This window comes from Triticum aestivum, chromosome 1D (genome assembly GCF_018294505.1).
Source record: "Triticum aestivum cultivar Chinese Spring chromosome 1D, IWGSC CS RefSeq v2.1, whole genome shotgun sequence".
Lineage (NCBI taxonomy): Eukaryota > Viridiplantae > Streptophyta > Magnoliopsida > Poales > Poaceae > Triticum > Triticum aestivum.
The window spans coordinates 353,242,583-353,268,824 of NC_057796.1; the positions used below are offsets into that span (position 1 = coordinate 353,242,583).

The 26,242-nt window shown below is 44.3% G+C and overlaps 1 non-coding gene and 1 pseudogene across 1 annotated transcript; both read left to right on the forward strand.

Annotated features, from left to right (window-relative positions):
- Nucleotides 1-13,112: 13,112 nt before the first annotated feature.
- Nucleotides 13,113-13,186, forward strand: TRNAD-GUC (transfer RNA aspartic acid (anticodon GUC)). Its single transcript has one exon. It is a non-coding gene; the product is annotated as a tRNA-Asp (tRNA).
- Nucleotides 13,187-18,455: 5,269 nt separating this feature from the next.
- Nucleotides 18,456-22,406, forward strand: LOC123169902 (ribosomal protein S3, mitochondrial-like; annotated as a pseudogene).
- Nucleotides 22,407-26,242: the final 3,836 nt, after the last annotated feature.

Sequence of the window (26,242 nt, forward strand, 5' to 3'; positions counted from 1 at the left end):
GGGGTGAGGTGAGAGGAGGGGGGGCTATATATATAGGAGGGGGGGTCCGGCGACTTGGGGGAGGGGCAAGCCGGGCGGGGGCGGCTTCCGTGTCTGCCATGGACACGGCGCGGCGGCGGGGCGTCGTGCGAGGAGAGGAGACGACGGGCGTGGGCCGGCGGCCTGGCTCGGCTGGGCTCGGCCCAGCCGGGCGCAGCGTAGTTTTTTTTAAACGTTCCGCGGAAAATAATTCATAGAAAAATAAATAAAAGTCCAAAAAAGATAAAACAAATTTTCCCCGTCTAGTTAGAAAATCTAGAATAGGGTGAACATTTTTTTGACACAAAATAAATTTTGAAAACATGCAATATTTTTTTAATGCAAATAAAATCTGAATAAAATCCAATAAATGATTTTAACACTTTTCCTCCAGTATTTCAATTGTTTTGGAGAAGTCATATTTTCTCCTCTCGTTTATTTTTAAAATGAAATATTTTTCCGGAGAGAAAATAATTAAAACCAGAATCCTCGTTTTGTAATTTGATGAAAATCAAATATGAAAATTCGAGAAAATCCCCAACTCTCTCCGAGGGTCCTTGAGTTGCTTAGGATTTATCGAGGATTTGTCAAAATGCAATGAAATATGATATGCAATGATGATCTATGTATAACATACCAAATTGAAAATTTGGGATGTTACACAGAAGGGAAAAGATATGCTGTTTTCTATCAGTCCCAAGCGGATACTCCCCAGCTTCCACGGTCCGCTTACCGAGGAAGAGATGCGGGAGGACACAGGGCCAGAGCAAGTTGGGTTGGGGTATAGAGCCGTAAGCGCGGTGGGGGTGACAGAGGATGTGCTCGTACGGTTCATAGTTGGGTATGATACTCTCGTGGATTGTTGGGAATGTCCTCTATATTCGAAATATGCCTTTCTAGGAGCATTACGATCTGCAGCTCAAATTGTCCCTTATGAAGTCTCTATTGGTCTTATTCTTATTGTGCGCCTTGTGAGCATGTTTGGATCCGCGAAGGCAATCGCTCGGATCTTCCCCTAACCCAACCCGGGAACGGACCGGAGGGAACCACAGCATGAGGAATGTCCGCGTCTCGTCGCAAGGCTCATTTTGAGTTTTGGGTCATAGGGCGGGCAGTGCAGTCCGGGGCACAAGGGTCCTGGTACTACCCAGGTGCGAAGAACCCCGGAGGCGACTGCAATGAGCAAAAATGTAACGCACCGGCCTAAACGACGAGCAAACACTCGAACGTGAGAGCAAGGGATCACCCAACGAATGGACGAGCTCCAAGGAGGGAGGAGAGAGGGAGGCAAGAACCATGCTTTCAGAGAAGTGGCGGTCCGAATCCACTCTGACAAAAGAAAATAACAGACTAAGCCGTGCCGAGGGCATTCTCCACACAGGACGGGGCCAAGGCCTTCATGTATGGGTGACAGATCGGCCATAGGAGTACTCCGGGATATACACCAGGGCAACTAATGTCGAGCATACGATGATGCCGCCCGTTTTCATTTCATGAAAGTCCCCGGCAGAGGAAAGGGCTGTAGGTGATAGCGTGTTCTGCTTCTTAGGGCGATGAAATCGTTCCTATGGGATCGTGCGTGGCAGCTGGTATAGATGATGATGAAAGGCGGGTCGCTTGAACCGGGACCTATTCTCATAATAGGCAGCAAGCAAAGCTAACTAGGAAAGGGGGCGACTGATGATTGCCTTTTTCGTCAGAAATCAAAAAGGGTGGAATGTGGAGCTAATATGGCTGGCTACAAGTATAGCCAAAGAAAGATGAGACGAGACGGACTGTCAGAGGACGCAGCGGGACTACCAGGGGAAAGCCCGCCCCCGCTAGCTAACATAGATATCTATTCTCGGTGCGTATATTCGAGATTTAGAATCTCTTTTCGACCAGGCCAGGCCGAATCGGGCCACCACTTGGGATGGGAATGGCTCAGCCCACATGCATCATTTGATGAAAGCACTCCAGTCCAGTCGCCTCCGATCAGTGGCTTGTCAACCACCGGACCGTAGCTCCTCACCAAATGCCCCTGCGTTGGGGCAACACAGCACATGACTAGTTCGCTCAAGGACCACACCCTCTCGAGAGCAGGATGCCGGCCGAGATGGAGCGCCAACCTAGACTTTCCTTGGGCTTGCCTTGCCCCAACATCTAAATAAAGGGCGAGCGCCGAAAAGGAAGCAGTGACGCCTTTTCGACGAAAGCTTAGCTTGGTAGGCGCAGCTTACTCACCCTACTCCCTTAGACAATGTAGTCAATAATAAAGATCCCGGAAAAGATCCAAGGGAGTACAATACACTTTATATTCACGTCTTGAATAATGAGGGGGTAAAGAAGAAAGTCCGATTTCTCTCTCCTTTGCGGATATGCCCTTATTCAGCTCTTGAAAGAAAGAGAGATAGAAAGAGAGAATGATCAAACTCAACTAGACGGCAGTTCCTCTTGTTCAAACCTATCTTGTCGAGTCTTCTCCTCATAGCGAGTTTCGCTCTCGCTTCGCGTGTCCTAAACATAAAAAAAGAATTGATTGTGAAAGACAAGTGTTTCATTCCCCTCCCTAATCGTTGATTCGAACTGTTCGCTAGCTCCTCCTTTGTTTGGATTATAGCCCTTCCTTGGGGATTTACTATCCAAAGTAAATCTTTCCAGTTTCAAATGCTACTATTTCTTCGTGGGCAGAAAGTCCAAAATCTTCTTTTTCCGGTACTCCTTACTCTTTTCTCCCGTCGTCCTACTTTCACTTCTACGGACCTTCTATCCATAACGAGTTCCAGGACTGGTGAATCGATGTGGGAATAGATAAAACGATTGTTGAGTACACAGTATAACCGTGTAGCTCATCCAGAAGATCATCAATGACCGGTATCGGGTATTTCTTTTTTACGGTTTGCGCATTGAGTTGCCTATAATCCATAGGCGCCACGAATCTTCTTTCTTCTTGTAAAGAAGAGCCGGTGAGGCATGAACTAGGTTGTAGAGTACCATTCTAGAGTAACTCCTTGATTATGGCTTCAATTTCATCCGGTGGTGTGAATACCTATAAGGCCTTTGATTCACTGGTTGACTATCGTGAGGTGAATCCGATGGTCACATGGTCTTTTAGGAGGGAGGGTAGTGGGTTCTAAGAACACATTAGAGAAAGAGGACCAAACCTGCTTGAGTCCTCTTCTACATCTTGAGTACTTCCCACTCCAATGGATCTAGTTTTTAGAATAGCTTTGATCCGGCCATGTAGAGCACTCATAGAGGTCCGGCTTCACGTCAGTAATCTACCACACCCATGCTAGAATTCAGTAGAGTCCCCACTCACCAACCACGATGTCTTGGTTGAGAGGCCCCACCTACCCATCTTCCCACAGTTTCACTGAGGTAGTACCATCCCCAATTCGCCACTTCTTGTGTTGATGTACTAAGAAATTGGTCGAGGCAATCGACTTCAATCAGAGGAAGCACTTGTGCACATCAACTTAGGATATCCCCTCCGTTCTACACCAGATTATGCACTCACCTCTGGTATAATATATGAAAGGAAGACGCCCTTTCAGTGCACGCCAAAGAAGCTTTGCCTAGAAGGCTTCAAAATACACTATTAGGTCCCTCATTCTCAGTCGGCCTTCACAAAGCGGTTTGCACACCTTGGACCAGCTAGACAGATGTTCCGGCCTTTCTCCTATTAAATGCATCTACCACCTTATTTTCCATCTTACCCCTAATATTCCGCCTTTGAAAGTCAAAACTCACACTTGCTCATCTTAGCATGTAGCTGATTCCGCAGAAAAAGTGTTAGCTGCAAGTGCTGTTGATGCTCCTTCAGTGTTTTACTGTCAAGAAGTATATCATCAAACCAACACAAATCTTCTGGACTTGAACACATCATTCATGAGTGCTTGAAACGTTGCAGGAGCATTTGTAAGCCTGCATCACATTGAATTCATAGTTACAGGGTTCTGAATGAAGTTTTGGGCTTGTCTTCCTCTCTCATCCTGACCTGATGATAGCCAGATCTTAAGTCAATCTTGCTGTAATATTTAGCACCACTCATCCAATAGGGCATCTATGTGCCGGAATTGGGTATTTCTTCTTTACTGTACTGGCATTCAGCTGCCTGGTTTCAATGCACATCCTCCATGTCCCATCCTTCTTCTTCACTAACAACACAGGTGAAGCAAAGGGGCTAGTAGAGGATTGTATCAGTGAATTCTTCAGCAATTCCTCAATTCTCAATCTCAGCCTTTCGCAGATGTGAGTATCCGTATGGCTTCAGATGTTTGGGCTCAGTACCTTCGGGGGTATATAGTGATCATGTATTCTTTTTTTGTAAGGACTTAGGTTCTTGAAACACCTACTCTTAAGAGTTCAGTAGGGTTGAAATTCGATCAGAGATCAGAGATGTTAGGTTTACTGAGTTGACCATGCACCATTGAGCCATCATGCAGAACTAAGCTTGTTCTGATTTAGTAGCAATCAACTCTTCTCCTTCCACCTGGTACAACTTTCCTCCTCCCCTCTTGATTCTTTCCAGCACCACTTAAACACTGCAGAAAGGGTTTTGACCAGCTAGTCAAATTGCCCCATTACGGGTGTGTTACGCCAGAAAGTTCCTCAATCCTGTGCCTGTTCCCGAGCGAGTCAGTCCCATTTCGATGATGAACGACACGATGTGTGCCTCCATAGAGCTTCCCATTTGACATTTCTCCATCGCGAGAGATTCTCTCTAGCCACAGGTTCCCCAGTGGTACGTCCGGGATCGGTTCAATCAGTGCGCTATCAGTCCAGTACCATTAGCTCTCCAAGGGTCGCAATCCATTCTTTCCGGGCAAGCCAGTTCAGTTCCTTTCTGGTAGCAAGAGATCCCATATCAGATTAAGTAAATGGATTACCTAGCTAGCGCATATCGAAGAGTTGGAGACTTCCTGCCACTATAAAAAAGCCGTTGATGGATCAATTTCTGTAGGTGGGTCTCAACTCGGATCAAAACATTCGGATTTGCCGATGAAGAGTACTGCCTTGGAGGGGTAGGGGTTGTAGGGGAAGAACCAACCTTTTGTAGGTAGCAAAACATCTCACTCAGTAACTAAATTAGAGTTTGATCTTTTACGTTTGTGTTGTCTTTTTGCATTTTTGTTTCGATGAGACATCAGATCTGAGTTATTGTTCACTGACTATATCTTAGACCATTGCGATCTCTTTCTTTCACTTGGTTTTTCTTCCTTCCCTTCGGTACTCCTTAACTCGGAGATACTCCTTCGTTACTACTTGGCTACTACTTGAACAGATGGGTTTAGTCCCTTCCTTTGGGCAACGTTTTCTCTGGGTACCACCGGCTTACCACCGGGTTGAAAGAAATCCCTTACTATTAGGACATAGTGTTCGGTACGACTTAAGGCTACTGGATTGACTTTCTTTAATGTTGCATCTGCTTTCAACTATTTTATAGCCTCCCGTCCCGAGCAAACGTCGAGAGCAGGGTGTTGAGCCAAAAAGTAAAATCCATAGAGTTGGGGACTAAAGAGACTCTTTTTTTACAGCCAACCATGAAGAGAAGAGAGTCTCAGAGTAGATTCAGTAATGTTGAGTCGATCTAGTATGGAAAATTCCTCGCTGTGCGCTCGCCTTTTGCCTGCTTCTGCTTCATCTGCAGATCGGATTCCTTCCCCAGAGTTCTTACTTATAGGCTTTATAGCCAAGCAATAGAATAACTGCTTCTTCTAAAGCGCATTAGAGTGCAACGACCAAAGCTACGGAGCGGCCTCTACCGCTTTCCCTACTGTTCTGGTTGAACTAGGGCTTTGGCTGAGCGACCACCTTCTTCCAGTATTCTTAGCTTACTGTCTGCTTCCTGCCTGATCAGTGTTGATTGACTGTTCTTGCTTGTCTTGGGCCTGCTCTAGTTTTGGTGCTGCTAACTAAGGGTCGAATTTCGTGACTTGATGAAGAGGAAGCCGAGTATCTTTGGTCTTGAAGAGTCAGGCCAATCCAACCGCTTGCTCCTGCCCAACTCAGTCTCAGTCGTACCATAATGCGCCTGGACTCAACACTTTTCTTGCTCCAAGACCACCCTCTAGCCCTCATGTAAAATAGATGACAGAATTGTAAACAATCATAGAATGATTTAAGCTGAGGAACATAGAGATCTCTCCCACCATTTTTGTCATATACCTCTGGAATAGTGTTGAAATCACACGCCACTAAGCAGTTTTTTAAACCAAGTGGTTTATCTTAGTGTGCTAGCTGCTGCTTCATTTCGTATAGCGATAACGCTTTCTCTTTCTTAGCGCTCCACCCCGCGGAGAACTCTGGTTGCGCTTTGGTTGGCTTTCTCTTTTTTTCGATTTTCTCTGACTTGACTCAGCTTTACCTACTTGACTCAGCGGTTAGAGTATCGCTTTCATACGGCGAGAGTCATTGGTTCAAATCCAATAGTAGGTAAAGCCGGCCGAAACCCCCGCTTTTGCCGGCATGACAGCAAGCATAGACTGGCATCAAGGAGTAGAATGACCAAAGCATCAGTTGCTTCCACTTGTTTGTTGCCTTCTTCGACCGACAGACAAGGTACCCCCTCTTTTTCTCTTGCGAACCTACGTTGAGCTTGGGACAACCCGCGACTGGCATAGGATATTTCAAAAGCGCCAGGATCCATCCTTCTTATGAACCAAGAGCACTGGAGAAGCGAAGGGGCTCGTGCTGCGACGAATAATGCCATTGTTCATCATCTCACAGATTTGCTTCTCAATCTCTGTTTTCTGGTGGGGTGCATATCTATATGGCCGGACATTGACTGGCACCGCACCTGGCACCAACGGAATTTGGTGGTCACAGGCACGACGAGGGGGTAATTCCTTTGGCTCCCGGAACAAAGCATCAAACTCCTGTAGCAGTTCTTGAACAGCTGGAGGTGTCTGCTCTGCAGGATCAGCATCCAGAGTAATTGCTTGCAGATCATGCTCCTGGTGAATCTGACGCACTTGCACACACTGGCTAACAGCACCCCGTTTCAGCAATCCTTCCAGCTTACAGACAGAGATTGGACGGCAGGAAGGATTATCTTGAATGCCATTGAGAGTGATGCGGCGCCCTTTGTGCGTGAATTTCATACGACGATGACGCCAATGTACCCACATCGGGCTATGGTCTTCGAACCGCTCTTGCCCTCCCCATTCACTTCCATAGTGGTGTTCTTTGGTCGGCCCACTCATTTCACTCTCAAGCTCTCTGAGAAGAGAGAATCCGATTCAAGATGTTTCGAATTCAGCCTTTCCTTCATGTTCGTGCTTTAAGTCAGTTCGTACTTTTCAGTATATAAGAGAATGACTGAACTCGCATTGAAAGCTACTAAACAATGGCTGACAGAGACTCATAAGAGGGAGAGCGGTAGCAAAAATGAGATCTTTCATCTAGACAGAAGAGAGATCCTTTCCTTCCTTTCTATAGGAAATGACTGATGTTGCTAAGTCACCTTCCGCTGCTCTTGCGTCATCCCTTTTCCAATTCTTTTTGTATGGCTCGGTTGCATCCGATTGATCGATCCCTAGTCACTGATTACATGCATGAGTTCTTTGATTCACTACTGACTTCTTCTGTGGAGCCGAGTTCGCCGACTGAGACTACTTGAAAAGAATTTTTGACCAATCGATCTCACGACGATGAGTCACCCACATACTTAACAAAAAATGCAAATAGAAGAGCAAGTAAATCAAGCTCAATTACAACTCACTCTGATCAAATAGCACTCAGGTATAGTATTTCCAGCGGAAAGGTAGCCTTGCTCGCTTCTTTACCCTTGTACGCACAAATCTAGCTCATAGCAGCACTTTCGAGTTCGGTTACTTAAGTACAGAGATTGGAACAACTTAGCGCGGGAAGTCCCATATCTTGTCTTAGCCTCGCCTCACCTATTTCCTCATAACGAGATCAGAATGAAATAGAATGGAATCTCAAGTCTGAGCTAGATCAGGGCTACCACGTTCCCTCAGACGAAAAAGAAAAGAATACTAGACCTGTTGGACTCGCAAAGTAGGATTAGGCTTTTTCTACTAGAAACAGAGGAGAGCGAAAACTAAGTCAAAGGGGGAAGAGCTGTTTATGAGCATTTTAAGGCCGGTTGACAACATCCAATGTCTCCCACGAGGGTGCCTGAAACTCCAGTTTTTATAGGCAGAGGTAGGTATATATATATTTAACACATTTTAGTTTGTAGGAAGATTCCCCGCTCTGATTTTTTTTCTATTTGAAGCTTCTTCCAAAGAGGTTGGGATTCTAGTTTCAATTGGATGTGTCCCGGTAAGATTGTTAACGACTGATATACTGCCTGAGACAGGGCATGCTCTCCCCTCTGCGTATCGAGAGAAAGAAACAACTTCCTGATTCCAGTTTCTTTCATTTATACCTACGATATCCACGCTAAAGATGAAAACTTTTGCAGTTCATATCAGCCTGAATGAGGAAGTAGAGTCAGTATCGTCCATAAACTGGGCCAAAGATCTGACAGAGGTTGACTTGCTGGCTTGTGAGTTGCCGGCTCCGTAGTTGATTTCTAACCAGAGGATAGTGACAACCAATATTCCTATTCCTACTTGTGTGCTTGTTTGCTATTCTTCCTGTTCCTGTTACGAGACGACCTCGGCTCAAGCTGACCCCACACCGAAAGTCGTCAAGCAGTCTTGGGCTCCATCAATCAGTGAGGAGGAAACCAAAACCTGCTGGAGTTTCCCACCATCACCTTGCCTAGATCCGGGGGTTCATACCCTCCGGTAGCAGAGATGTAAGTCGCAAAGGCTACTTGCCTGTCGAGGGGGGAGAACTACCTAGTATCAAATTCACAAAGCAGCACATTTAGTAGTTGACATCTTTCTTTCTCGTTTTCATCGGAAAGGAGAGTTTTCACGTTAAGCAAGAAGAGCTACGAGGTGGAGGGCTATTTCACCGACCGTCACTTCTCCTTTGTATCTGCCGAAGACGGAAGTAGCCCAACGACAGGCTTGTGTGGAGTTGAATGACAACACGCAGAGGTCTTTTGGCGAAACTGGGGGCTCTTTGTCCAAAGAAAGGGCAAAGTCAACAGGCCAATCCCAGTTTCAGAATTGGAAGAAGCAGTAGGAGGTTCACCATCAGAAAGGCATGGGACAACAAACTCTCTTAAAGCTTTCTTCGAATAAGTCTTTCGCTTGACTTGGCTCAATGGCTTTAGTTCAGTAAATGCTTTCGTATGAAGCTTGATTCAAGTCTAGTCTCATGCAGTGAAGATCGTCAAGCAATCATTGCTCGTCTCTCCGAAACCTATTGATAAGGAACGCGTTCAAGTGTATGGAATAATCAAACCTTTCACGTATTTGTTAACATAGCGTTGGACGATTGATTCCTCTCTTTCTCCATGCCTGCTTCCCATAACTGGCCTTACTAAAACTTACGAAATGGTAATTTGACCTAAATTTCCGGTTAACTGCTGACTTTCTTTGCTAGCTCACCCGAAACTCTGTCTTCAGGAGGAAAGCTTGCGTGAGTACCTTACTTGAAAACAAACCGCTTGAGCTGTAACCGAAACAGAAAGGTTTGATGAGCCGCTGCTTGCTCTCTAACTGCTCTTACCGCTTCTTCTTCTTGACCTCTGCTCACTGCTGCCAATGCTGTGACTGCCGCCCCTATCTCTAAAGTTGCAGATTACAGCTCCTGATTCAAGCAGTTTTTTTCTGAAGTATGAGTCTTGTTTGTGACATTCAACTCCAGAATGAACATTCAAAGGAAAAGTAGTATGGGACGTTGCTTGCTATTACTGACTGCGGCTGCCGACCGAAGAACTGAGGATCTTCAATATATGTTTGAGTGCTCTTGCGAAAGAAAATAATTTCGAATGCAAAAATGACTTCAAAAATAGGATAGGATCGCGGATTCCATATATTTTTATAGAAATAAAGATACTGTATTCCATTTAATGCCTTCTTGCCTGCCTTCAGTTCATGCCTTCAGGCCGGCCTGCTCTTGCCTATGAATGAGATGCCTACTTCCCATTAAGTCAAAATACCTCATAGACATACATATTTTTAAGAATACTTAGTTAGTTAAAGAGAAAGATGGCTTTTGACAATTTTTTTAGTCCCCTCGTTCCCGAGCAAGAAAACGGATGCGCTAACGCGCAACGGCTTTCGCGCTAGTTGCTCAATCCGTTGCTTGTTCGGAAGAATCCGCAAATGAATATTCTTTGTTTCCTCTCGGACAGGCCCTCCTTTTTCATTCAAATGTACATCTTTTTCGGTAATGATCATCTACAACTGAAAGACTGACGTCTTCCTCTACTCGATCCTTAGTTATACAATCTCCCTCCACCTCAATTTTTATGATCCTCATAGCCTTTTTTATTCGCGTCCTCCCCCTGGATCTATTCCTGCCGCGTCCACGTCCTCTGCCTCCAGCAACTAGAGCTGCATCATCTTGTTCACTATTGAGAATAGGCCTCTTCTCACACCGTACCAGTTCTTTTTGCAGTTGAATCTTCCCGTTCTGGCTTATTGAGTGTATAGATTCTTTTTGAAATGCAATCTATTACCACGTCACTCTTCTCATAACATATCCTGTTCTCCTCACTTTGATTCTGGATTCACCGGTTGATTTAAGACGGGGTTCTATGCTTTCTAGCCCCATTTGACAAAAGTGAGCTTCCCCTATCTCTTTTGTAGGAATCAGATAGCAATGCTCATTCGTGAATAGCATTTCATGCTTCCGCTACTTCGTCGGAGAGATCCATGGAAACTCAAAAAAGAAAAGCGGACGGCATTGTTCATACGATAGCCGGAAAAGTAAGTTCTCCCGCCGGCTATTCAAAAAAGAAAGACTTACTTATTCATAAACTTCCTTTTATCGAGCATAATAGCTCTTATACGCTTGTATAGAGGAGTATAAAACAATGTATATATATATATATAGGTGTTTAGTATCCTACAAAAACATTAACATCCAAAGCACCGTAAGCTTGCTTTCTCTCCCGCTGACAGACAAAGAAAAGGTTTTTTTAGACTTTTCTATGGTAGGCCTACGCTAGTGGAATATCTTTTTTGTTTGTATTCTTGCTTAACTCTCTCTATTCTTTGCTTAAGCTATCGTGTCATGTAGATGGATGGCATCTCCCTATTCCCACATGCTCGGATATGATTAATGCATGGAAGCTAAGGAATTGGGTCATTCTTCAGCCCAAGATGCAAGCATTTGGACTCCATCCGAATATGGCAGTTGAACTCTTATAATAGGCCTGGCTCTGGAAAATGGGCTTATCTTGGGCAAAAAAACACAAATAAAGAAGAGCTTCTTGTTTCCAAGCGGAACTTTAATGGGCTGCTAGCAGATTTGTTTTGGATGGCAAGTTAACACCGTGGGTATGCTTGCCTTTCACTCGCTCTGGCACATTTTGGCAGAACGTCAACGTTATATGTAGTGGAATTCTAGAGGTAAGTTAATGTTTCCAAAAATCCAAATGGAAAAGGATTTGCAAAAATATGTAGATTAGAAGCTACTATCTCCAGTTTTATGAGAGAAAGAAGAGGAAGAATCGGCGAACATCCTAAAAAATGGTACTTTTGTCTCAATCCGATCAAAAACAAACATATTCTATTGTGTGTTGACCACTGGGAAACGAATGGATTAAGATGAAGACGGATGGTTCAATTAGCGAGCATGGGAAGGCTTGTGGAGGTTTTGCAATAAAAAGGGGATATATGTGTTCTCTCAAGCAGTTAAGAACAAGACCATACTCGAAGTCGAGCTCTTTTGCATCTGAACATGTATTCAAATAGTAGCCGAAAAGGAGTGTCAGAGGATTTGGATTGATTCGGATTCCCTAACGTAAGACATGGTCTACTCTCAAGATCCCAAAGTCCGCAGCTAAGGAAAGCCCCTTCTTCATAAGATCAAGAAAGTACGAGCGTCTTTCGAAGATTGGAAAATCTCCCATACTTGGAGAGAAGCAAACCAACCGGCCGATTTGCAATTGACTATGCTTAGTAGTTGACATCTTTGGTCTTCACATTTTCCCTTCCATTTGTAAAGTTAGTAGAAGAGGACAGATCCGGTAAATTGACGAATGTCAATCTTCATTTTTGTAGATTAATACACTGGTAGGGGTCGATCAGGCAAATCCCAAAGCTGACCCCCGAACAGCTGCCGGACTGATCTACTGATCTTCTCTCTCTTCAAAATAACGGAACCTTCTCAAAGACTCCCTTTGCACTGAGAACACAATTTAGAACCCTCCTTCTCACAAGAAGGCAAACCTTGTACGTCGATCGAATCTTCTTTCGCATCCAGAAGAGAGGCTGTGGGCTATCCGAGAGAGTGGTTCAGGTGACTACCGGAGTCATTGATTAAGCAGGTCAGATGGGCTTAGTAGGGCTCGAACCTACAATATCACCGTTATGAGTGGTACGTTTCAACCAATTAAACTATAAGCCCAATCGGATCTCTACATGCCGGGAAGAGCGGACAGAAAGAGGAGACCTTTGCTCTATCTCCTTCTTCCTCTTCCCGGGGCCCCGGAGGGGTTCTTTGGCAAGCCCTATCAAAGAAGCTAAGTGACTTTCGTCACTCAAGTAGTGAGTTTGAGAGTGACCGTTAGGGCGACCACTTGTACTTCTAGGCCTTGGCGACCTATATGTTACGCAACACAGCTTCACTCGATTCAGTAAATCAATAGTTCAAACCAGCCCACTAATAGCTTCACAGCTTCACTCAAGGTTCATAGGAAGGGGGAACCCAGACATAGTGGGATGTAGGCTTCAGTTGTTTTGGTACCTTTTCACTACGTCTTATTATTTGTTTTGTAACCGGCTTTTCACTGGCAGATCAGTAGGCCTTTTAGAAGGCGAACAAACGAAAGTTCTCTGCGGGCGCTAGCGCTATCTTGTTCGCTTTTGTCAACTGAAGTCGTGCGTAGCGCCAACTAACTGATAGCTGATAGAGCGCGGAGCCCCTTCTCTAATCAAGCAGAGCCATTTCTTTCTACTGTCGTCAGAAGAAAAAGAAAAGTACTAAAGGCGAAGGGCATTCTGTTGTACAGCTACTTTGGTATAGTTACAAAGGTAACTGGTAGGTGACTGTTGAATCGATAGTAGTTACGAAAGGGGGAAATAGCTCAGTTGGTTAGAGTGCTGGTCTGTCACGCCAGAAGTCGCGGGTTCGAACCCCGTTTTCCCCGCCCGATCTTCCTCTTCCTGCCCGACTCATTTTGAAAACACTGGAAGCTGTTGATCCCAGCGTAGCATTCAAGACAATTGTTCCTTCTTCGGTCTCCCTCCACCCCCTTCGTTTCTTGTGGGTCTCACCGCAGGCACTTACTTAATGAATGAGTGAAGATCTTCCTTCCCCCCTTGTGTCTTACCAAGGACCGAGTTCCCACTTGTGGCAAAAAAAAGTATACCATCCCACCCGGCCTAACCCGGGGGGTTAAGGTTCCTCTCGGAGACTGCCAGTCTACAAGAAGCTGGCAGAGCTTTAGCCATTGGACCACATCCATCCATCCTCCTACCTAAAGACACCTTTTCTTGTTCGTTCTTCGAATTACGCTAGTGGAGAGTAATTCCTTCCGGCTAATGAAGATACTACCCCAGTCTTCCCATTCATTCCCAGTGGATCCTTCTTATCCCTTTTCATTGAACGAACCAAGTTCACCTATACGATTCTGCAGAGTCTACTTGAGCTGACTGTGCATATGAAGAACCCCAGTGGTAAATGAAACTTTTGTTCATTGACTACATTGCCTGGTTTTGATAATGCGCAGGACCCGTGCAGCGGCGGCTGCTTCCCTCCATATACCGTGGAAAATTTTCGTTACCACTGGGTTTAGCTTGGTGCATATGAGGATCCTTTGTGGTTTGAATAATAGGCTCTGGTCTCGATATTGGGCTATGGGCTGATTGCTTTCTGTATGAGCCTCTTGTGATTGGGCTCTCGTGGGCGGATTACCCGATGTGTACTCATCTTCCAACAAAGAGGAGAAGACATAACCAGAAGAGTTGTGAGAAATAAGTCAATTTATCAAGTTGAGGCATTTCGATTTGGATTTCAAATAAGAAAGACAGAAAAAGACTCCTGCGCCCTCGAGAGCATTCTCTTTCACTTGCATTTCTTCCTGAAGTTGGCTCGAAGACCTGTCCAGCCTTGATTTTCCCAGTTATTACTCGAGCGCGCTGAGGCAACTCTGAACTAAGCTCAGGGGAGGGTAGTAGGTATGCTTCAAACCCTCCGGCACCTTGAAGAACGATGGCACTAGATCGGGAAAGATGAATGACCAATGAGGACAGGACAATGGGGGAAGTTGGTAATACAGAATCCTCCCTTCTTCTTTGCTTTCTTGCCTGAAAAAATCCAAAACTAACCATTGGAACCTCATGGGCTACCGAGTTAGGAGATTCATTTTATTTATTATTTTTACTTTTTTTACTAAGTTATTCTAAAAGATAAGAGCTAACCGACCATCCTGATTGAATGTTTGAGTACTCGGAGTCTCTCGTAAGTATGGAAAGAAAGTCTCTTCTTTCCACAACTCCTAAATTTCCCATCAGCCTATCCAATCTAATTCCAGACAGAGTCAGTAGACCTTACTTTAGTGTAGGCAGTGTCAGATAATTAGGAAGTCTTGATAGTCTTTCGTATAATCTCTTCTTCAATCCTAGGAGCAAAAAAGGAATGTCCTTAGGGACCTTTGGATACCAAGATTTCCGACCTCTTACTTTCGTAGTTATGAATTGCGGAATAGAATCAATTATGAAATTCATAAGTATATATCCCTCATCCCTATTGGTATCGGTTTGGGCCACTACCCAGAACCCTGCCAGAGCCCTATTTTTAAGAAGAAATTGACATTCTTTTTTACAACTAGAACTATAGTAAAATCCAGTATCGATAGGCCTAGTTCTTTTCCTTTGCTTATGCAGGGCAAGAATTTGTCGAGTTCAATCAGTACAATAAGAAATCCTAAGTATTTTTTTGGTCAGGCGACACCCATATTCGAACTGGGGATAAAGGATTTGCAGTCCCCTGCCTTACCGCTTGGCCATGCCGCCAAATCCGATCCAAAATCGAGCAAAATCTTATTCATCCACATTATTTTACTAATTTTTATTCGTAGGAGGGGATTATTAAACCCTTTTTGATTTTTTAGATCGTTGAATCCCTTTGTACTTATCCCTTTCCAATCCCTTTTAATAAATTCATTCCTGTTTTTTATTGGACCCAGTTTTATTCTCTTCGATTGATTGTATCTCAAAACACACATTGCTTAAATACCTTCTCTTTCTATTGAAAAGAGAAAGGATTTCCAGTCACAGACTGCCAAATTGAGGAAAAATTGGAACCATTAACTATATTATTTGTTATTTTGATATTTTCTATTTGTTAGTAGTGAACGGTTCTAAAATGGGTATTGTATCCCAAATAGTGTTTCCTTAATGGCATAACAAAATCAAATTGATTTACGGCTAATCAGTATCAATTAAAAAAAGAGAATTATGATATTGATATAGTGTGACCTGACCCCTGTTGCTCCAAGTGAAATTCTTTCTAGGGTTCTTAAAGATATTCTCCATTTTTTCCCTTTCCCTACAATAAAGTATAGTCTTAAGGCTAGCACGCAACATTCCTCGCTTATGATAATCTAAGGCCAAAAACAAAGAAGGCTCACACCATAATAATACATACCCTTTTTCCTCGATCGTCAAGGTCATGGATTTGGATCGATTTCGGTTTTACGGGCTTCTACATTGTTAAGAAAAGTACTCGGCATTGGAAAGCATCACATTCTGGCCACACACAAAAGAAGTCGGTGGAAGGTATGGAATTTCTCGGCTGAAGGTCAGAAAGAAAGCAATCGCCAGTGCTCTCGGTTCCAGCAACGAGTCTTTTCTCTGAGAATTAAGGAAAACAAACTAACCTTGTCTGTCTATGTTCACCTTGACATGAAAGACTCTTTTCCTAACCTGGCTGTTCTACCTGGCTAGTTCACTTCACATTTCGAGGGATCCTAGATTGGAGTTCACTTGTCTATGAGTGTCCGAACAGCTTCAGATCCTTCCAAGGCGCAGGGGTTCTCTCTCCATTCACTTTGAGCTGGGTTTCTTGTGATCTTTTTAGTAGTTTTTCCCTCCAATTTTATGGTAAATTAAGTCTTGCACAGCTGTCCCCAAGGATGTCCATTCCATTTGGCAGGGACTCCATCTCGCATTCGATCTTCCTCCTTTCCCTGAAAGAGTCGAGGTCTCTCTGGACTTCTCTTTTGCCTCTCTCCCAGATTCAGAAAAAGGGAGGAAGAGGGCCTCTCGATGGGAGTGATTCCCCGAAAATAGATCGTTCCCAGCATCCTCGAGTTCGTAGTCAAACTCACCTTCATCCACCTTTCATGGACTGGCGCGGGCAAGCGCCGATGTCTGGAGCAGGAGATGGAAGCTTGGGTTGAGGAGGCTGTCAACGAGTCATCAAAGGCGATAGATTGGTTATATTCGGATTCGTTTGATTTTGATTTTCTTTTTTTTGGTTGTGAGAGGTTTGAGTCCATAGCTGGGGAAGAGTCATCAGATGTCAATTGAAGTAGGGGTCTGCCTCTTTCAAAGGGAAGCAAGAGTCTCATAGGGAAGGAGATCCTGCACAGACCAATCCCAATCAGGAAGAGAGTCTTGTTGTCAATGAAAGCAATTTTTCTATGTCACATATCTGCCTATCTCGTGTTGTGAGCTATAAAGTACCCACCAGGGGGGTGGACCAAGAAAGAGGCAGGCGATTGGGTCCTTTCCATCCTCTGTGATGTCAGTCTCTTTGTCATTCTTTCACCCTTGCTGAGTAGTGAAGTGAGCATACTCAAGATCCAATTCATCAATCATTTGAGTTGGTACGAACATAGGAATCCAGACTCCGCTTGATTCGACCTTCAGTTTCGACCTTCATCAGTCAGTAAAAAGAAGAAGGACCCACTTATTCCACTCGGAGAGACCGAACCAGGCAACAAAAAAAAGAAAAACTGAAGGAAGTTCTCTTTCCATTCCAACTAAACTAAGTGAAAAAGGGGGAGAGCAAAACAGAAACACGGGAACAAAGAAACTATGTCCAAACCAACGAGTCCTTTGGTCGACTCTAAAGAATGTATCGGGAGTTGGGAGTTAGCCATCTCATAGGAGTGATAGCTGGGTTTTTCACGGAGTTTCTTCGTACGATTGAAAAAAAGAGTGCTCTAGGTCGGAGAAAACAAGAAGATTGACCAGTCTGTCTCCCAACCTCTTTAAAGTAGCTACCTACCGTGATCTGGTCTTGGGACAGCATTGGCACCCCCGTTTGCTGGATCTTCTAGGCACTCTAAAGTGCTTCCACGAGAGACAGATGGACTTTGAGTTATAGATGGAGAAGAGCCTTTAGAGGATCAAGAGTGATTCCTCAATAAAACAAATGGGATTTTGAGGGAGGGCTGAACGCGATGTACTGAAGGGTTCGCTTTCGCTGATCGGCGCCAGTCTTTCCTGCTATGAATTTCCCAGGTCGGGAGGGGCCCTTTCCTTCTACCTTACTGAACCCATTCACCAATGATTGGATCACTCAAAGCTAAAGACCAATTCCTTCCTTTTAGGTGGTCTAGGTGGCTGGGATACTATGCCCTTCTTTTTAGAGGCTCAAAGACGAGTTCTTTTAAGGAAGCAAAAGAACCCATGTGTCTCGGATGAAGTCTACCCTCTTTTTGTGCCGGGAAGAAGAATGAGATCCAACTCAAAGTCAAGGAAAGCGTCCTAGACCACTGACTTTTGATGGAAGGCTTCTGAACATGGATTGGTCTGATAAAGCCAATTTTTCGGCGAATCAAATATTTTCTGAGAGCACTAGACCTTCTCTCTTTCAGGATTGATTCCCACTCACTACCTGATAGCAGGCTTGGCCCATGAGACCTATTGTCTTATTGTACTGGCTCACTTCACTACTTTGGAGGATGGGTTTTCCCCCTTTTTGGTTCGCAAACACTCTAACCCATCGAGAAGCTCCATCCAAATTGGAGTTGATGTGAGCACTTCCCCAGAGGCAGAGGCTTTTTCTACAAAAGGGTGGGAGCATAAAATGTAGGTGAGTCAATTGCGTGTGGCCTTCAAGTATTTTGTATTGTAACAATATTAGATTGGCATCCAAACAAAGGTGCATGTACGGTTCCTAAGGGATACAATTTTGTCCTAATCATCGAGAAAGATGAAATAAGTTGATAGCGCGATCTCGTACTAACACATACTCTCTAAATATTGAAGAACTTGCATGCGGCCTTCAAGCCACAACCGCGGTATGAGTTCTGATCTCAGACTTTGGTTTGGGGGCTGCTGGCCCCTTCGCGTCGACAAGGAAACTGTGGACGACAATGGGTTTAGAATTAGAATAAAATGAAGACCCTATCGAACAAATAGAGGAAAGGGTGGAAAGGGGAAAAAGTAAAGTCTAAGCGACATATGGCACGAAAAGGAAATCCAATTTTGGTAAGACTTGATCTGAATCATAGTTCAGATCCAAGTCGGTTCAGTGAGGGCGACCGCGAAAGTCACCGAATGGGTTCGGTCCGTATTTTCCTGATCTTTGTTTGTCCCCCCAAAAAAGGCGTGAGAGGACGTTGCAGATGTCCGAGACGGACACGACTTCTTCTAACGCTAGAAGACCACAGGAAGAAACCCGGGACCAGAGCATGTCGTGAAATACGCACACGGGGCGGGCGTGCTCCGACCGTGTCTCTGGGGCACAGTTGAATGTAGATATCATGAACGCGAGGATAAGGATACCAGGCCGAGAAACCCGAGCAAGTACTCCCCTAATGTGCCGAACTCTAGCGCATCCAGGGCCCTGGCGCACAGCTCTGCTGGAGAGGCCGTCACTGATGTGAAAAGTGCGTCTGCGGTTCGGATAGACTGATTGTGCGAACGCCTAGCCCCAGGAATCAATAAAAAACAAGTGCTAAGTTTCATTTCAGATCAGTGAATAAACCAAAAAAGAGACCTTTCTCGCTCGATGCCACACTATGCTCCGCTTCAACAAATGAGAGTTTTCGGTGGAACCGGTGAACCACGCGAGCTGGTTAGATGCGTGGGGCAGAGGGCTCGTAGTACCTGATAGCACAGCTATGCAGTGGAAGGGAAGGAGCCTAAATCGACCCCCTTCTTTCTTTTTTATTCAAAGACACAAAAGCAAGCACAGTACAAAGAGATTGGACTCTCGGATGAGACTAAGCAGCTACCGTTCCGACGCGCCCCTGGCCCTATCTTGATTCAAACCGAAAACCCTCTCTAAGGTGGAGCCTAGTTGAAGCTGTCATTCAAAGAAGAAATGGGAATCCAAATCCACTTTGAGGGATATAGATGAAGTCTTGCTCAGTAAAGAGAGTTGTAGATTCATAGAAGAGAATCAGAGTACGCGCGCTACAAAAGGCAGCTAGCCAATGAAAGTAAGTGCAAAGAATATAGTACTTTTGTACTGACCCCGGAGGGGCCCCCGGTTGTTTTGGCACGCCCTACCCCAACGTTAGACTATTGCCTTTTTAGCCTACGCTTGCTGCTTGCAGCATGGATTCGATAGATCTATCGAATCCATGCTTCCCCCACCTCGAAGCGAGACTCTATCCAGATCTCAAAGAATAACGAGCTAGGCGGCCGGCGGGCAAAGAAAGGGGGCGGGGCATTTACTTGAAAATGACAACTGCCTGTTCCAGCAGCGGGGGCCTTGCACGAAAGCAAACCTACGATTAAGTAGCAGTTGCTTTCGCTGATGGGCCCAGTGAGGGGGGCATTGTCCCTCAGTTCTTACCAACCTCAGGTGTGTACATCTAACTTATTATCATCTTTTTTCACGCAAGCCTGACCTCAGCTGTCCATTTCTTATTCATTCAGGGCGCCCCTAGTGGACTTGGCGGTGATCCTTTCTCAAACCAGAACAACTTTGAACGTTAGGGAAAATAAGGGAAGACCACCTGAGCGAACCGACCGAAGGGACTTTACTTATCCGAACCGAACGTTAGCGACTTAAGCTAAGCCTATCACGAGCTGCGTTGCTGCTTGATCGGCAGGGAGGAAGATCTCAAAGTATGGGGCAAAGGATCAAGCGCTTTGACTTTGCTTTGTCCCCCGGGATCCACCACAGGTTGGGTTTGAGAGCCGTGTGATGGGTGACTATCTAGCACGGTTCAGAGAGCACGTGTATGTAGTCTGCGCTGGTGAATGGATGCCCCCGCCACAAAAAGAAGCGGCTCTTCCCACGGCTCTGTCACCATTGACTCTATTTATTATTATGGTAAATCATTGTATCAAGATGTCAATCTTAGATCTTATTTTAGTTCGATACGTCCACCTACGAAACTCGCCCTTGGCTTTCGTCTCGGTAGGTGTATTATTCTATATTTTCCCAAAAGGACATTCATTCATTTCTTTCTTCCCGGGCGATCACCATGACTAAAACGAAAAAAAGACAAGAAATCAAGACCCGTACTACAGGAAAAGGGCTGGTGGACAACATTTGGGAAAGTCGGGCCGATCGGGTGTCTTCATTCAAGCGAGGGTACAGAGGAAGAACGAAACGAAGAGAGAGGCCGGGGGGCAGGGAAAAGAGTCGAGTCGATCGACCGGGAGAAGCAAAACGAAATCCGGATTTGGCCGAAAAAGATGCAACGTTATGGATACCATGACCGATCACCATCGAGAAAGAAGAATTTTGATAAATCACTTCAGGTGAGCAGGGCCTTCAAGTGGCCTCAATACGCCGGGGTTGTAAATGACATACCTTTCCTCATGGGAAATGCCGCCTCCTTACTAAAAAGGAATAGAATCAAGTTATTTTTACCAAAGAAGTCACGCTCTGACGGCCCGACGAGTCATCTACTAAAAAGGACCCTCCCCGTTGTGCGCCCCTCCTTGAATTATTCGGTCATGCAATACTTTTTTAATACTAAGAATAAAATGCATTTCGACCCCGTCCTAGTTCTCAATCATTTCGTGGCCGTGGGTGTGGCTGAACCATCTACGATGGGGGGAGCGAAGGGAGGAAGCTTAGATAAGAGAATACGCTCTCGCATCGCTTTTTTTAGAAAGCTCTACCAGCGAGAAAAAGTGTTTGGCCCGAGCCAAAAAGAGGTTGATCCACTTCATTCGCCAAGCGAATGATCTTCGCTTCGCGAGAACAACAAAAACCACCATATCGCTCTTTCCTTTCTTCGGTGCTACCTTCTTTTTTCCAAGGGATGGGGTTGGGGTGTATAATAACCCTTTTTTGAGTATGCCCGAAAACAACTCCTAGCTCAATTTAGGATCAAATGTAGGAACCTCATGGGTAAGGATAAGGTAATGGAATTGATAGAGAAATTCATAGACCTAGGTAGGATAGGAAAATTGATAAACAGAATAGAGATGATGATAGAGATCATACTGAGAAAGAGGATAATTCCGTACGGGTACAACTCTTATTTGAACGAAGTGCAAAAAATGCGATCTTTTTTGTCTAATAGAACAAACACTAATACCTTAATTGAGTCGGTAAAGATCAAATCTGTTTATCAAAGTGCTTCTCTGATTGCTCAAGACATCTCTTTTCAACTGAGGAACAATCCAATCTCATTTCGTTCCATTTTTAGTAAAATAGTGAAGGATATTCCATTAATAATGCCAAAAGGGGTGGAGGGGATACGCATTTGTTGTTCTGGTCGATTAGGGGGTGCGGAAATAGGTAGAACTGAATGCGGAAAGTATGGAAAAACATCTTGTAATGTATTTAACCAGAAAATAAATTATGCTCCCGTGGTAGTATCTATCGTAACGGAATTTCAGGTGCCAAAGTGCGGATCTCATATAGTCAAAATAAGAAGGGACGTGCTATATCCGAAACGTACGAAATATAGTAAATATTTTAAATGCAGATGTAGTAGGGGTCGCGAACCGGATGGTACACAACTTGGTTTTGGAAGATATGGCACCAAAAGTTGTAGAGCTGGTCGTCTTTCATATCGAGCCATTGAAGCAGCGCGTCAGGCTACAATCAGACAATTCCATCGTGCTATGAGCGGACAATTCCAAAGAAATTGTAAGATATGGGTAAGAGTCTCGCAGATCTTCCTATTACGGGGAAACCCGCAGAAGTTCGAATGGGAAGAGGAAAAGGAAATCCGACGGGTTGGATTGCTCGTGTGTCCACGGGACAAATCCCATTTGAAATGGATGGTGTGAGTTTGTCAAATGCTCGACAAGCCGCTAGATTAGCGGCGCATAAACCATGTTCGTCAACCAAGTTTGTTCAGTGGTCGTAACGTAATTGGTTAGTGGGGAAAAACCGGGCCGGGACTCAAAAGAATTTGGCGAAGTGTTTGTTCCTGAACGAGGGAAGTGGAAAGACAAAGAGGGATAGGGAGCTCGCCTCCTTCTTTTTTGTAATCTCCGAAATTGTACGACGACCCTTCTTGTTCCAGGCATACGACCCTGAGGCGTGACGGTGTCACTTTTCCGGCCCGGTAAAGTGACAGTTATATAAATAAGAATAAGAAAGAGAAGCGTGATGTTGTCGTGTTGTCAGCAATCAAATTATCGTAAATAGATAGTACGGTTGCGTTGTTTCAATTTCTGTTCGTACTCTGATTGCTGTGGCTGCAGCTCGATCTTGGCAAATCTCTCAAATGGATGTAAAAAATGCTTTCCTTCATGGTGATATACATGAGTTTTTTCTATATGCAGCCACCTCTGGGTATTGAAGTTCCTGATGGTCATGTTTGTCGCCTTCGAAAGGCCCTCTATGGGAAAAAAGCAACCACCTCGTGCTTGGTTTGAGCGGTTCAGCTCTGTGGTTCAAGCTGCTGGTTTCTCTTCTAGTGAGCATGACCCTGCACTTTTCACTCATACATCTGACCGCGGTCGTACCTTGCTTCTTCTCTATGTTGATGATATGTTGATCACTGGAGATGATCAGAAGTACATTGCTTTTGTGAAGAAAAAGTTGAGTGAGCAATTCAAGATGTCAGATTGATTTTCTCTCAGTTATTTTCTGGGAATTGAGGTTGATCAAACTAATGATGGTTCCTATCTCTCTCAACATCGCTATACTCAGGATTTGATCTCACGCTCAGGTCTTACTGATACACACACTGTCGCTACACCCATGGAGCTCCATCTCCAATTGCGCCCTAGTGCTGGTACTCCTCTTGAGGGATACCACTCGCTATCGTCATCTTGTAGGCAGCCTTGTGTACCTCACTGTGACCCGGCCTGACATTGCTCATGCAGTCCACATTGTCAGTCAGTTTGTCAGTGGTTACTTGAGGGAGATGCAAATACTTCATTCTTCCATAGTGCTGCCAATGGAAGACACATAAAATGTAATATTGCTTCTTTGGAACATGAAGGAAATGTTGTACAAGATGAGAAAGAGTTGCAAGAACACATTTCTAGTTACTATAATAGACTATTTGGTTCAAAGGACAGGGGGACATATCTCTTGGTGGAAGCCCCTTGGTCAACAGAGCACATGCTATCAGAACTAGACAATGAAGAGTTGACTAAGCCTTTCACTATGGAGGAAATAGAGTTAGTAGTTAAAGAGATGAAAACCAATACAACTCCTGGCCCAGATGGCTTACCAGTAATCTTTTAGAAACATTTTGGGAGATGGTTAAAGAGATGGTCAAAAGAATGCTTGATAGCCTGCATGCTGAGGAGTTGCAACTTAGAAGACTTAATTATGGGGTGGTTACTCTGATTCCTAAAACGAAAGATGCTGCAACTATCAAGCAATATCGGCCAATATGTTTATATTATGTTTGTTAGAAAATTGTGACTAAAGTACTGACAAATAGGCTTGAGAGAGTTGCAAATAAGGTGGTGAGTAAGAGTCAGACGACATTTATGAAAAACGGAAATATTTTAGATGGGGTGGTCACTATCCATGAGGTGTTTCATGAGCTTAGGAGGACTAAACAAGAGGGGGTCATACTAAAGCTAGACTTTGAAAAAGCATATGACAGGGTGAATTGGGATTTTTTTACAAGAGGTTTTGCTTAAAAAGGGTTTTCTTTAGTGAGAAGTGGAGAGGTTGGATTAAACAAGTGGTAGAAGGAGGTGCAGTGAGAATCAATATTAATGGAGAGGTTGGCCCATATTTTAAGAGCTACAAAGGATTTTTTCAGGGTGATCTCACCTCTTCTTTTGAATTTGGTGGTGGTCACAGAAAAGGGGGTCACTCAAGTGTACGACATTCTTTGTCCGTCCAGATCGCGGTACATGTTCGGACTGCTCTGGATTGTAGAGGAACGAATTTTAGGCTACTTTAGATGGGGTGAGCTGCACCCATTCTCGGTACGTACAAGGTGGGCACCCATTCTCGGTTAAGATGGGAAATCCTATAGGGGTAGAAGTGCTACATGAAAAAAATCCACTCTTGCTGTATTAGGAATTGAAAGTAAGTCAACTCCTTCCTCTTAGAGCAACTTGTCGCAGCTGTGACTACTCTTTCTATTTGAATTGAATGTCAGCGAATCACTTGTTTCACTAATGTGACTAGTCTTGACTGCAGGTTTTTTCTTTCTATAGAGAAGTGACTGCGCTAGAGATGCTTATTAAAGGTTTGCTTGGTGGCTTCCTTGCTTGACAGGCTTTCCTTGTTGATTGGCTTGGTCTGCTAGTTCCCGGAAATCACTTCCTCTAAGTCTTAAATAGCAGAACCTACTCTTTCTACAAAGAATGTAGCATACCTAAGAAATGATTTCTCTAACGAGTCAAATCCGTTGTGAAATAAGGAAATGCGCGGATCGCTTCTTCTACCCTTCTCTTATTCGCATTTCCTGCTTACTATTGAAAGAAAAGCTGTTACTGCTGCATATCCCCTTTTTCCTCTAATTCGAGCGAGTAAAGGCGCAACTTCCTCATCTTTGCTTTATAGTTTGATATAATATAGAATTGGATTTTGCTTTCCTTTAAGGAGCTCTAGCTATCTTGCTGATCCACCAGTTCATACTATTAATGAAAGCTCTTTTACCCTGCCCGCGGGTAATCCCTTACTGAGCCTACTCAAGCAATCTCCCATTAGCCGCTCTTTACTTTATAGTCAAGCGATTGTAAACTCCTTATTTAGGCTAGCTACTTTGTTGATTAACAAGATTATCGCATTGGAGCTGTGACAGTTATGTAAACTACTTCTCTAGCAAGTAATGAATCTGAGGTCAAAGCCAATGAGTACGCCGGATGTTGCATTTTCGCAGTGAGGGAAGGTTGGCTTGACAGGCTTCGTTCTGGATGTTGTAATCTCTTCTCATGGTCTTTGTTTGATTTATTATCCCATTGTGAGAATGGCTAGGACTGTGGATCCACACGCCCCCCCTCTAGCCAGTACTTCCCGAGTAGCGCAAGGCTTCTTCGTTGGCAAATAAACGAATTAATGAACTAATTTCCTAATATGACGTGAACTTGAACTAGCATTGATCAAGTCCATGAGCTCATAAGAAGGAGTTCTTCACGTGAGAAAGTCCACGGCTTAGCTTAATTCAATAAAAAAGAAAGTATCCAATCGACTTTAGGAGCGCCATATGTTTCTATTTGAAACGGTAAAGCGAGGCTCGCTATAAGGGTCATAGCTAGTTCAGGATTGGTAGGAAAGTAATACAAATGATTGTAATATGACAACCCCCAGGGGATCTAGCCTTTGTGTTAAGATTAAAAAGAAGAGCCCTCTTTTCATACGACTCGGTGATTCCATTGCTCTATCCGGCCGCAAGATTCGATCGCGTACAACACGAGCACGAGATGGGTTGGGGACCTAGAAATGAGCTATGCTCCAAGAATTGACCCCTGAACTACCTTTACCCGCCTTTTCTTGTAGAATCCATTCCCCCTCTTTTATATATTTAGAATTCTTTTAGGGCTAGTGGAATGAGGCTGGAACCCATCAATATCGCTAAACCGGGAGAGTTTCTTGTGTTGGGTTCAAAGTTTCGCTCTACCAAGGCAAGATATAATATAATATAATATAATATAATATGCATCCAGCTTTAGCTGAATATCGTGAGTGTTCAGCGAAGTATGCTAGCCATTGGCCTTACGTTCAGGATACCCCTTTCTGTCTTTGCGATGTTTAGTTATAAGAGAATGTTGCTCTTCAGAAAACGAGTATAGTGGCCTTCGTCGATGGGACAAACGCTCCAGTGTATGCGTTACAAGGCAACTAGCATTTTGTCATGGAAGTTCGTGAAAGAATGTTCTTGTTTTTCGTTGGAAAAACCAACGCC